Here is a 10,588-nt window from a genome sequence, read left to right as displayed (position 1 = left end):
AGACTGCATGGGGGTCAGTCCCCCTAACACCATGTTGTTCAAGGGTCAACTGTATAAAAGTACAAAATGCTTACAGAATAAAAAAAGTAACATCATACAAGAGTTGTTACGTAATAGACCATCAAAATGATCAGAAAAATTTGAAAAAGAACTCTCTATGTGATCAAATATATATATCCGTCTAAACTGAATAACAAAGTCTAGTTAATTTTTCATCGTAATTCTTCTCTCTCAAAAGTCATCTATTATTTTCCGTTGTAGCATCATACCTGCTTCTGGGTGGCCATCATCTCTCATCTGGACTTCTGTAATATCTTCCAAACTGACCTTCTTATATCAGTTCTTGTCTCTTCACCCTCATTTGCTACAACTAGAGGATTTTTATTTTTAAATGTCTATCTAGTCATGGCCTGCATTCTATTATGTCACAATTGCCTTGACCACCACCTGCTAGTTTTGTCTCCCCACCGCCATGTTCTCATCAGCCACATCTATTGGCCGTCTTTTTTACTTGCTGTCATTTTCTGTTATCCTTCCCTCTCTTTCTCCAGGTAACTCTACTTTTTCCTTCCTCTGTTAGCTAATCACCATGTCCTCATGGAAGTATCCTCTGCTTTGCTCGCTGGGATTTTCCCATTATGATATAAAATTATAGCACTTTGTATTCCTACTTGATAGTACTTCTAAAGAGTGTAACTGTGTATTTATCTGAGTGACTCTTTTATTAATGTCTGTCTCTCTTCCCAAATGTAGACCCCACTGGGAAAGGATGCAAGGAGCTTTTTTGACCTATTATGAGCACCTACCGTAATGTCTGTCACATTGTGGTTTTAAGCATGTATTTGCCAAGACAAATGATTGAATAATTAGACTTTATGTGATGAAAACATAATTGATCCAAGAAAATGCTACTACAGTTATTGACATACGAATATTAGTTTGTTAAATGAGGGTGATCAGTGTGGCGTGCCATGATCATAAAAATAAACAAAATGGAACAGAGTAAATGGATTCCACATTCATTATTTTTTATTATGTATAACACAAGAAGCATCATTTGTCATTGAAAACTAAGTGGGTGTTAAATAAACAGATATTTACATAACCAATTTGCATTTTTTAAGTGAGTACATTTAATTCCCATACATATGGCTATAAGAGAGAAAAAGAACACTCATTACTTTTGACAATAATTTAATCCCGCAGAATTTATCCTAAGGAAATTATCTCAGCTTTCCTTAACATGACTTTGGCCTTGTCCATCTGTCTGTCCTCAGCTGTCACTCAGCTCCCAGATGCTCCTACAGTTAAAACAACACGACATTTGTCTGAGTTCACTGTAAGCTCCGTCTTGCCTCTAGTTCTGATCCCATAGCTGCTTTTTAAGATGATTTTAACTTTCAGGAGTTTTAGCTTTACAATAAATTTTAGGGGCGCTTGGGTGGCTCAGTCAGTTGAGCGTCCGACTTCAGCTCAGGTCATGATCTCACAGTTCACGAGTTCGAGTCCCATGTCCAGCTCTGTGCTGATGGCTTGGAGTCTGGAGCCCGCTTCGGAATCCGTGACTCCCTCTTTCTCTGCCCCTCCCCTGCTCGTGCCCTGTCTCTTCCTGTCTCTCAAAAAGTAAATAAATGTTAACAAAAAATAAAGTTGAGAGAAAGGTACAGATATTTCCAGTGTAACCCTTGTCTCTATTCATCAGTAGCCTCCCCCATCATCAACATCACACACCAGAGTGTTATATATATTTTTTCACCAAGAATGAATCTACATTGGCACATCATAATTACTCAAAATCCATACCCGAAGTTCATTATGTACGCTCTGGGCATTGTACATTCTACAGGGTGTACAGTCTACAGGGTGGACAAGTGCACAAGGACATGCGTCCATCATTATAATAGCATACACAGTGTTTTCACTACCCTAAAATCCTCTGTGCTTTGCTAACACATCTTTCTCCACTGAGGCTCCCCTGCAACCACTGATCTTTTCACTGTCTCCGTAGTTTTGCCTTTTCCAGAACGTCATAAAGGAAAAATCACACATTATGGCATCTTTCCAGATTAACTTCTTTCACTTGATCATGCGGACTTACGGTTTCTCCATGCCTTTTCGTGGGGTGATGGCTCATTTCTTTTCAGTGATGAAATATAGCTGCTTTTTTATTTGCCTGAAATCTTAGTGTTCCCTTTCTCTTTCACCTTCATTCTCCTCATAACCTGACACCTACTCTATTCATGCTTCAATATTTATAATGTGTATTTTCCTTTATTTTAAATTATCTGCCTCCCTTTCTAAACTGTAAATTCCATAAGGGGACTAAGAGTGTCTGTCCTTCCACCATAACACTACAGTGCTTATCACAGAGCTAGACTAACATAAAAGCTTAGTAAATATGTGAAAGCAAAGGACTCAAGAGTATGACATTATTTCATTTTTTTATAGTTGCAAAATATGGAGGTAAGTGTCCAGTACATAAACGTTTTATTAAATGTTTGTTTATTTATTTATTTTGATGAGAGAGACAGAGACAGAGACAGAGAGAACACGAGTGGGGGGAAGGGCACAGAGAGACAGGGAGACAGAGAATCCAAAGCAGGCTCCACACTGTCAGCGCAGAGCCCCACGTGGGCTTGAATTCACAAACCTGAGCTCAAGTCAAGAGTCAGTTGCTTTACTGACTGAGCCACCCACGTGCCCCCAGCACATAAATGTTTCTACGTGTATTTAGTAGAACACTATATTATTAAAAATTTTAACTATATAACAGGCCTCAAATGATAATGAAATGATATAATAGTGGTGAGTAGGATGAAAACTACACTGTATACAAATTATTTGGAAATGGCATGGAGCAAGATGTTTAAACTTTGCAAGAGGACTGGGAAAGTTGGAGTGATTTTCAACATTTAGCATCACAACGTATTAAATATGTGTATGCTACTTACTTGGCACCAATAAGTAAAGCAAAAATTGGTTGATAGATAACAAAGAGCCTTCCCATGGGTTTCTGGTTTAGATTTTTTCAAGAAAAGAAAAACTCTCTTTGCTGTATGCACAGTACCAAGACACTCGTTAATCCAATCAAAACATTATTCAGAATGCAAACACATGAATATGACTTCTGGTTGCAGTGGCCAGTGCTGAATTCAGTCACTTTGTCTCCTTGAAGTGATCACGCAGACACTCTAAATATAAGCTAAGTGGATTGTTTTCTTGGCACATGTATACCTGCGTTTACCATTTACCAATGTAACAGCATGTCATAGTGAGAATCTATCTCATTTGTGCACTACAGGAATAATGGAAGATAGTGTTAACTTGTTACCTACAAATATACATGGACACTAATATACACATAAACGTAGAAACGCAAATAACGCGTATTGGATGTATATTAATACATTCTCAGACATCAGGTTAACACGAGAGAGCACGCTTCCACCCGAAAGTCTTTAAAATGCTGAGTGTGTGTGTGTGTGAGTGTGTGTCTGCATCTTTGAAGAAAATGAACCTATGATAGTCATGAGAGTGGGTAAAAAAAAAAAAAAAAAAAAAAAAGAAAGTGCTATCAAGAGAAAAGATTTAAACTTTTTTGTGGTTGAATTAAACAAAAATCCATTGTCTGAGAAAAAGCACATCCAAAGGCTCATATAATCAAAGAAATGCTGCAGAGCTTGAAGTAGGTCTGGCCTGAGTAGTAATCCCAGGATGACGAGTATGGGAGATGGCAATCTCAGAGCAAGTGGGTCTGGGGCAGCACTATACGGATCATTAACTTGGGTAATACATTTTTTTCATGGATCTCTTACCTCTACTGCACCGAATAGGCAGCAATGGAGGCATTTATCCAGAATGTAAGGTACTGAGGAGGAGTCTTGGTCATTCAGGAAAAGCAGAGCTTCAGACAGCGTGTAAGTACCCAGAAGGAGGAAGGAGTCCCACCCCCCAAACAAATACAGAAGGTACTGACGTTTCCTTAAGTCTCTTGAATGATTGCTTTTATTTTATTTTTTTTTTCAACGTTTATTTATTTTGGGGACAGAGAGAGACAGAGCATGAACGGGGGAGGGGCAGAGAGAGAGGGAGACACAGAATCGGAAACAGGCTCCAGGCTCTGAGCCATCAGCCCAGAGCCTGACGCGGGGCTCGAACTCACGGACCGCGAGATCGTGACCTGGCTGAAGTCGGACGCCTAACCGACTGGGCCACCCAGGCGCCCCGAATGATTGCTTTTATAGAACAGGTAAACATACGTTTTAAACAGGAAGGTGGGTTGATAAAGGGACATCGCTAAAAATCACAAAATAATGTCAGACTACACCAACACCTGAAGGTGCCAAGAGCAAGTAGAGGACATGTTGAAATGAAACACAACTTGTGAAGATCCAAGAGGCTAGTATGTTCATTATCATAAAATAGAAAGACCTGGATTCTGCTTCCGCTTAAGATATAGGCCACAGCCTCCAGTCTGTCCCGAGATGATAACTAGATAAAACAAGTAACTTTAAAAAAATCATTACATATATAGATATAGATATAGATATAGATATAGATATAGATATAGATATAGATAGATATATACATATACATATACATATACATATACACACATATACACATACATAGATATATACATACACATACATAAATGTATACATATACATAACACTTCAGATATCTGAGGAAACAAATATTCTAAAGAAACTAAATTTGATAGTGTGAAGTGTTCTTTTAGATGAGCAGAAATCAACTTTCCTCCCTGAGGCATGTGTTGAGTATAAAATAGGCAAGGAAAGCACTAGGCTTGTCGTAGACAAAGGGACTCTTCGTGAAGGAGGAAAAACCAATTGCGACGTTAAGGGCCATGTAAGCTGTTGGGACAGATTGGGATTTTTGATAAATCCCAAACATTCAGCTGCCAGATGACACCAAAGGATTTTCTTTAAGTAACGTTTAGTGTGAGAAATGGGGTCTTGGATGAAAAGATAGACAGAGAAAGCCCACATTTCTTCAGTGCATAAGGAAAAACCTTCTAGCACAGAGGACAAGCCTGTGATTGACGCAGGATGGGTCTTCCATTCCTGAATGCAACCTAGCCCTAACCCAGATAATTTAATCCAAATGCTCTTCCGCTCACCCCACGGATTCTGATAAGTACAATTATTACTATGCCACAATGACCAGTACACGGTCAGGAAAACAGGAGAAGAAATAAAGCAGCCAAAACAAGCAAAGTGGCATAAATATTTAAAAGGCAGGAAGAAGGGAGCCTCGGTGGGTCAGTTGGTTAAGCGTCTGGCTTCAGCTCAGGTCACGATCTCGCAGCACACAAGTTCGAGCCCCGCGTCGGGCTCTGTGCTGACAGCTCAGAGCCTGGAGCCTGCCTCGGATTCTGTGTCTCCCTCTCTCTGTGTCCCTCCCTCACCCGCGCTCTGCCTCTCTCTCTCTCTCAAAAACAAATAAGCATTAAAAAAATAAACATCTAAAAAAATAAAAAGTAGAAAGAAAATAAGGGCATGCTACATTTAACAGAACAACAGGAAGAATAACAGGTGGCTATTTCTAAAATTTTTTTTATTGTTTATTTTTGAGAGAGAGAGAGAGAGAGAGAGAGCATGAGTGGGGGAGGGGCAGAAAGAGAGGGAGACACAGAATCCGAGGCAGGCTCCAGGCTCTGAGCTGTCAGCACAGAGCCCAATGTAGGGCTCAAACTCACAAGCCACAAGATCATGACCTGAGCCGAAGTCGGAGGCTTAACCAACTGAGCTACCCAGGCGCCCCAACAGGTGGCTATTTCTATGAAGCTATGAAAACCAGAAGACAATGAAATGCACATGGATGGGGTTTACTCCCACACTTTAAAATGACAATTAATAAATAAAAATAAATGAACAAATGATTGAGTGAATGAATGAATGGATGAATGGAGAAAGAAAGAAAGTAGAGAACATATTAATGGAGAAAGATGCACAGAGCGAGACATTGAGAAACCTGCAGTTAGCTTTGAGTGTTCAGCCAAGTACTGATCAGGGCATGCAGGGTCTGGAGGAAAGTTCTGGAAGCCATAGCATCACACGAGAGGATCAGAGGCAGCAGTACCACGTGCTCATGCAGCCAGGGCAATGACTCTCCCCAGGCAGGTAGGAAGCCTCACGATTCCTGGGCGTAGAGTCATGCTTCACGAAAAAGTTAGAGGTGAACCAAACTCAGGTCTGGTCTCACCTAAAATACCTTAAAATCAAGGTATGAAAAGATCAAACCATCTCTCTGCCCAGGGACTCCGTGGCCTCATCAGCTTCAGGCCCAGCAGCCTAACCAGAGAGAGAGAGAGAGAGAGAGAGAGAGAGAGAGAAATTAAAAAGAAGGAGGGGGAGCGGAGGAAGAAGGAGAAAGAGTAGAAAAGAAGGAAAAAAGACATACTTTAAAATAAAAATATATACAATTAAGAAAATTAGTATAGAATAGAATAGAATAGAATAGAATAGAATAGAATAGAATAGAATGGAAAAGAGAACATGCGAAACTTTGTTGGACTCTGGGCAGGGAAGCTTCCTGGCACGGTCGGCTGGAGTTGGCTGGTGAGTCAGCAGCAGCTACACGGGTCCTTGTTCCAGCCTGTGAGCTGCCCACACTGGTTGTGAGGATGACCGCATGCCCAGCCCTCCCAGAGTTTACGCGGTAGCAACTACAAATTTTTGGTTTCCCCCTCCCACTGGCTGTTGGCATCTTAAACGTCCAGGAGCTCGAAACCTGTATCTACAGAGAAATGAATGTCCCGGGGGCCCCTTAGGAGCAGCCTTTGGCCGCCTTGTGAAGGACAATTGAAAATTTCAAGCTCCCAGGAGGATCATATTGGTTTTGAAAGTCTGCTGTGTTGCTGTCGTGCCCTGAACTCCTCTGTGGAACTCTTGCCTTTCTGAGCCACAGCTTCCCTTAGCTTCACTCCGTGCCAACTGTGCGCGCAGCCTGGGCCACAGCTCTGAGAAGAGCCCCCTTCAACCTGTGTGCTCCTCATGGGCATCCTCCTGGTGAGGCTCGGGGTGGCGGGGGCAGGGGAGGGCAATGCTTCTGCCCCTAGCTGCCCCTGTATGGGACTTACCCACCCTCGGAAGGCAGGGAGGCCTTGCCAGATGAAAAGCTGTCCTGCTGGGCCTGTGCTGTCTATCCAGGTCTGACGTGATCACCTGTGCCCCCTGGGTTACAACTCCATCAACTTCCAGCAGCCTATTGATGCCAGGTATGCCTTGGGCACCACGAAATTTGATGTGATTAAGGGAAAGCCACTTTGCATCATGCGTTCCCCCTCTTGGCGAAAATCTGCTCTGAGGAATGTCTTCAGTGAGAACGTGGACAAATCTCTAGGAAACAAGGCAATGCATGATACTTTTTCTGCCTTTGGAAACATTCTGTCCTGCAAGGTGGTGTGTGATCAGAAAGGCTCTCATGGTTATGCCTTTGTCCTCTTGGAAACCTAAAAGGCTACTGACAAGGCCTTGGCTCCTCTATGACTATGAAGTGCTTGTGAGCAGGTTCAAGTCTCCCAAGGGTGGGAAGCTGAGCTGGGAGCCCAAGCCAAGGAATGCACCAATGCTTACATCAAAAACTTTAAGGAGGAGGTGAATGGCGAGAGTCCGAAAGAGCTATTTGTCCAATTTGGCAAGACCTTAAGCGTCAAGGTGGTGAGAAATCCCAGTGGGAAATCCAAATGCTTTGACTCTGAGCTGTGAAAAGCATGAAGGTGCCAATAAAGGCCTGGAAGAGATGAATGGAAAAGAAAAGTCATATTTCTAGCCCCTTCACAGGAAAAAAAAAAAAAAAAAGCGAATGACAGGTTGAGTTAAAAATGGAGATTTGGACAGCAGAAACAAGTCAATTCATCCATATCGGGAAGTGAACCTCTACACTAAAGAACTTGGGTAACTCCATTGATGATGGGAAGTCAAGGGAAGAACTTTCTCCTTTCGGATCACTCACCTGGGTTAAGGTAACGCTGGAGGAGGGGGAAAGCATAGGGTTTGGCTACATGTGTTTCTCCTCCCCTGAAGAGGCAGTCAAAGTAGTCACTGACATGAATGGAGGCATGGTGGCTCCAAGCCGCCATATGCTGCCCTGGCCCCGGGGAAGGAAGAGAGAAAGGCTCAGCTGACCGATGAGGCCTAAACTATACTGGTAACAAGGTAGGAGACCTTACGGCTTCCGAGGAATATCACGCACTCTACACCAGCCTGGGCCTTGTCCAACCCTTCTACCATCTGGCTCCAACTGGTAACGTCCCAGCCTCTGGTGGCCTCCGTACTGCCACTCAGAGGGTCGGTGTTCCCGCAGCTGATGTGCATGCTGCTCTCACTGCTCCTACCCTACAAATATGCTCCCAGTGTCTGCAGCCCTCACATTGTCTGTCCAGCCTCTGCAGGCACCCCAGCCTACATTCCACGTGAAGGTGCTAAAGACACCTCCATGCTGGCCACAGTGCCTCCCCAGGAACAAAAGCAGTTGCTGGGTGTTCTGCTCATCCAACCAATGAATCCAGACTGACTGGAAAGACTACAGGACTGACAAATCCGGGCTGCTACACATGCCGCAGTCTACTGAATCCCTCCACTCTAAGATGGGCCACGCTGTGGCTTTTCAACACATTCCTCATGCCAAGAGAGATGGTTCCCATTTCCATTGCTGCCTCTTCGACAAGGAAGAAAAAATTCAAGCATGAAATAACCCCTTATGGAATTCAACTCACGATTTGGCGATTTCCTAGCTCATCCTATGGACCTCAATACTGAGAACAACAAATTACAAATTTAGTAGGTCATTGTATATCAAAAGGTCAATTATGAAGTGCCGAGAAATTTTCCATTAAAGAATATATTCTCTGGGTTCTGCTATTGCCCAGACAGTGTTCACGATTTTTTCCTATTGTGGGCTTGGATTTTTCCCTCCAGAAATTGGTTTTGTTTAATGTACCTAAGTCTTAAGTTTCTCAATTTAAAAACTTCGTAAAAAAAGATCAAGCCAGTTCCAAGTAATTTAAATGTATCTCAAATAAAACTGAAAGGTATGGATGGGAATAATATAATATTCAGTACCATGAGAAAACATTCACAATATCTAGAATTCTATCAATGAATACCAGAGAGGAAAAAAAAAATCAAAATATGTCCCTTAATGAGGAGAAAAAAAATCCCTACTCATCCAGAATTGACAGTAATTAACGAAGACATTAAATCAGTTACTATAACTCTATTGCACGTGTTCAAACTTTTAGTAGATGTGGAATAAAAAAGACCCAAATCAAACTTCTAGAGCTAAACCTACAATATTTCTGGATGGATTAACAGCTGATTAGATATACAGAAGGTGAAATTAGTGAAGACAATGCAATAAAAATGATCAAATTGAAACATGGAAAGAAAAAACTTCACAGAGTACCATTGACCTTGGATCCAATTTCAACCAACCTAATCTATGGTATTCAAAGTTTCCAAAAGAGATGTTTACAAACTACTTTAAGATATAATTGCCCGAAATTCTCTAAATTTATGAAAACTATAAACCACAGATGTGAGATGCTCAATGCAGCTTTTTAATCAAATCGATAAAAGCCTGTGATAAATAGAAAATTTTATAAACAGCCAAGGAACAAAGATAATTACAAGTTATATACAGTAGAACAAAGGTAAGAATGTGTGCAAATAAAAGGAAACCTTTAAAAAACTGAAGTCAGGATGCCAGCAGGGGGAGCTCCATGCCCTGCCACTTGAGGTCGCTTGCAGACCCAAAAGGAAGATATACCTTGTAAGTCCACACTACTTGATTTTCTACTTTACTACCCCAGCAGGAGGGAGAAAGACGGAAACATACTCTAACTTATAAATAAGTCTCAACACATCTTAAAAGTAATCAACTTACACTGAGGTTTTACTCCAAATTCTAAAAATTATAATTAAATCGGAAATCAATAATGAGGGGTGTCTGGGGGGGTGCAGTCAGTTAAGCCTCCAACTCTTGGTTTCAGCTCAGGTCATGATCTCACAGTGTGTGGTTGAAGCCCACATTGAACTCTGCCTTGATGGTGTGGAACCTGCTTGAGATTATCTCTCTTCCCTCTCTCTCTCTGTTCCTCCTCCCCTCTCTTTGTCTCTCTCTCTCAAAAATAATTAATAAACATTAGAAAAAAGAGAAATCAAAATGAAAAGATATCTGGAAAATCCCCAATTATATGGAAAACACAATATATTTTCATCCTAGTGAAAATAGGAAAAAATATCAGAGTTTGTGGGATGCTGACAATGGTACTTAGTGGATTATAGCAGTTAAACACACACATTAAAAAGAAGAAAGCATTAAACTCAGTGATCCCCAACTGTCGTCTTATGTCACTAGAAAAAGAAAAGCAAGTACAATAAAAATACGCAACTGGAGGGAAATATTAAAAATCACAGTAGAAACCAATGAAATAGAAAATAAATAAAAATCAGTAAACCCAAAAGCTAGTTCTTTGAGAATACACAAAAAATTGATAAGCCTTTACAGCACTGGTTATGGAAAAAAAGAATACATGACACAAATGACTAATATCAGGAAT

General features: G+C 41.3%; 1 pseudogene; it reads left to right on the top strand.

Annotated features, from left to right (window-relative positions):
* Window positions 1–7,019: 7,019 nt before the first annotated feature.
* LOC122496129 lies at window positions 7,020–8,444 on the top strand (annotated as a pseudogene).
* Window positions 8,445–10,588: the final 2,144 nt, after the last annotated feature.

This window comes from Prionailurus bengalensis, chromosome F2, assembly GCF_016509475.1.
Source record: "Prionailurus bengalensis isolate Pbe53 chromosome F2, Fcat_Pben_1.1_paternal_pri, whole genome shotgun sequence".
Taxonomy (NCBI): Eukaryota; Metazoa; Chordata; class Mammalia; order Carnivora; family Felidae; genus Prionailurus; species Prionailurus bengalensis.
The sequence above is the reverse complement of the archived record's forward strand: the minus strand, read 5'-3'. Positions and strand labels throughout refer to the sequence as shown.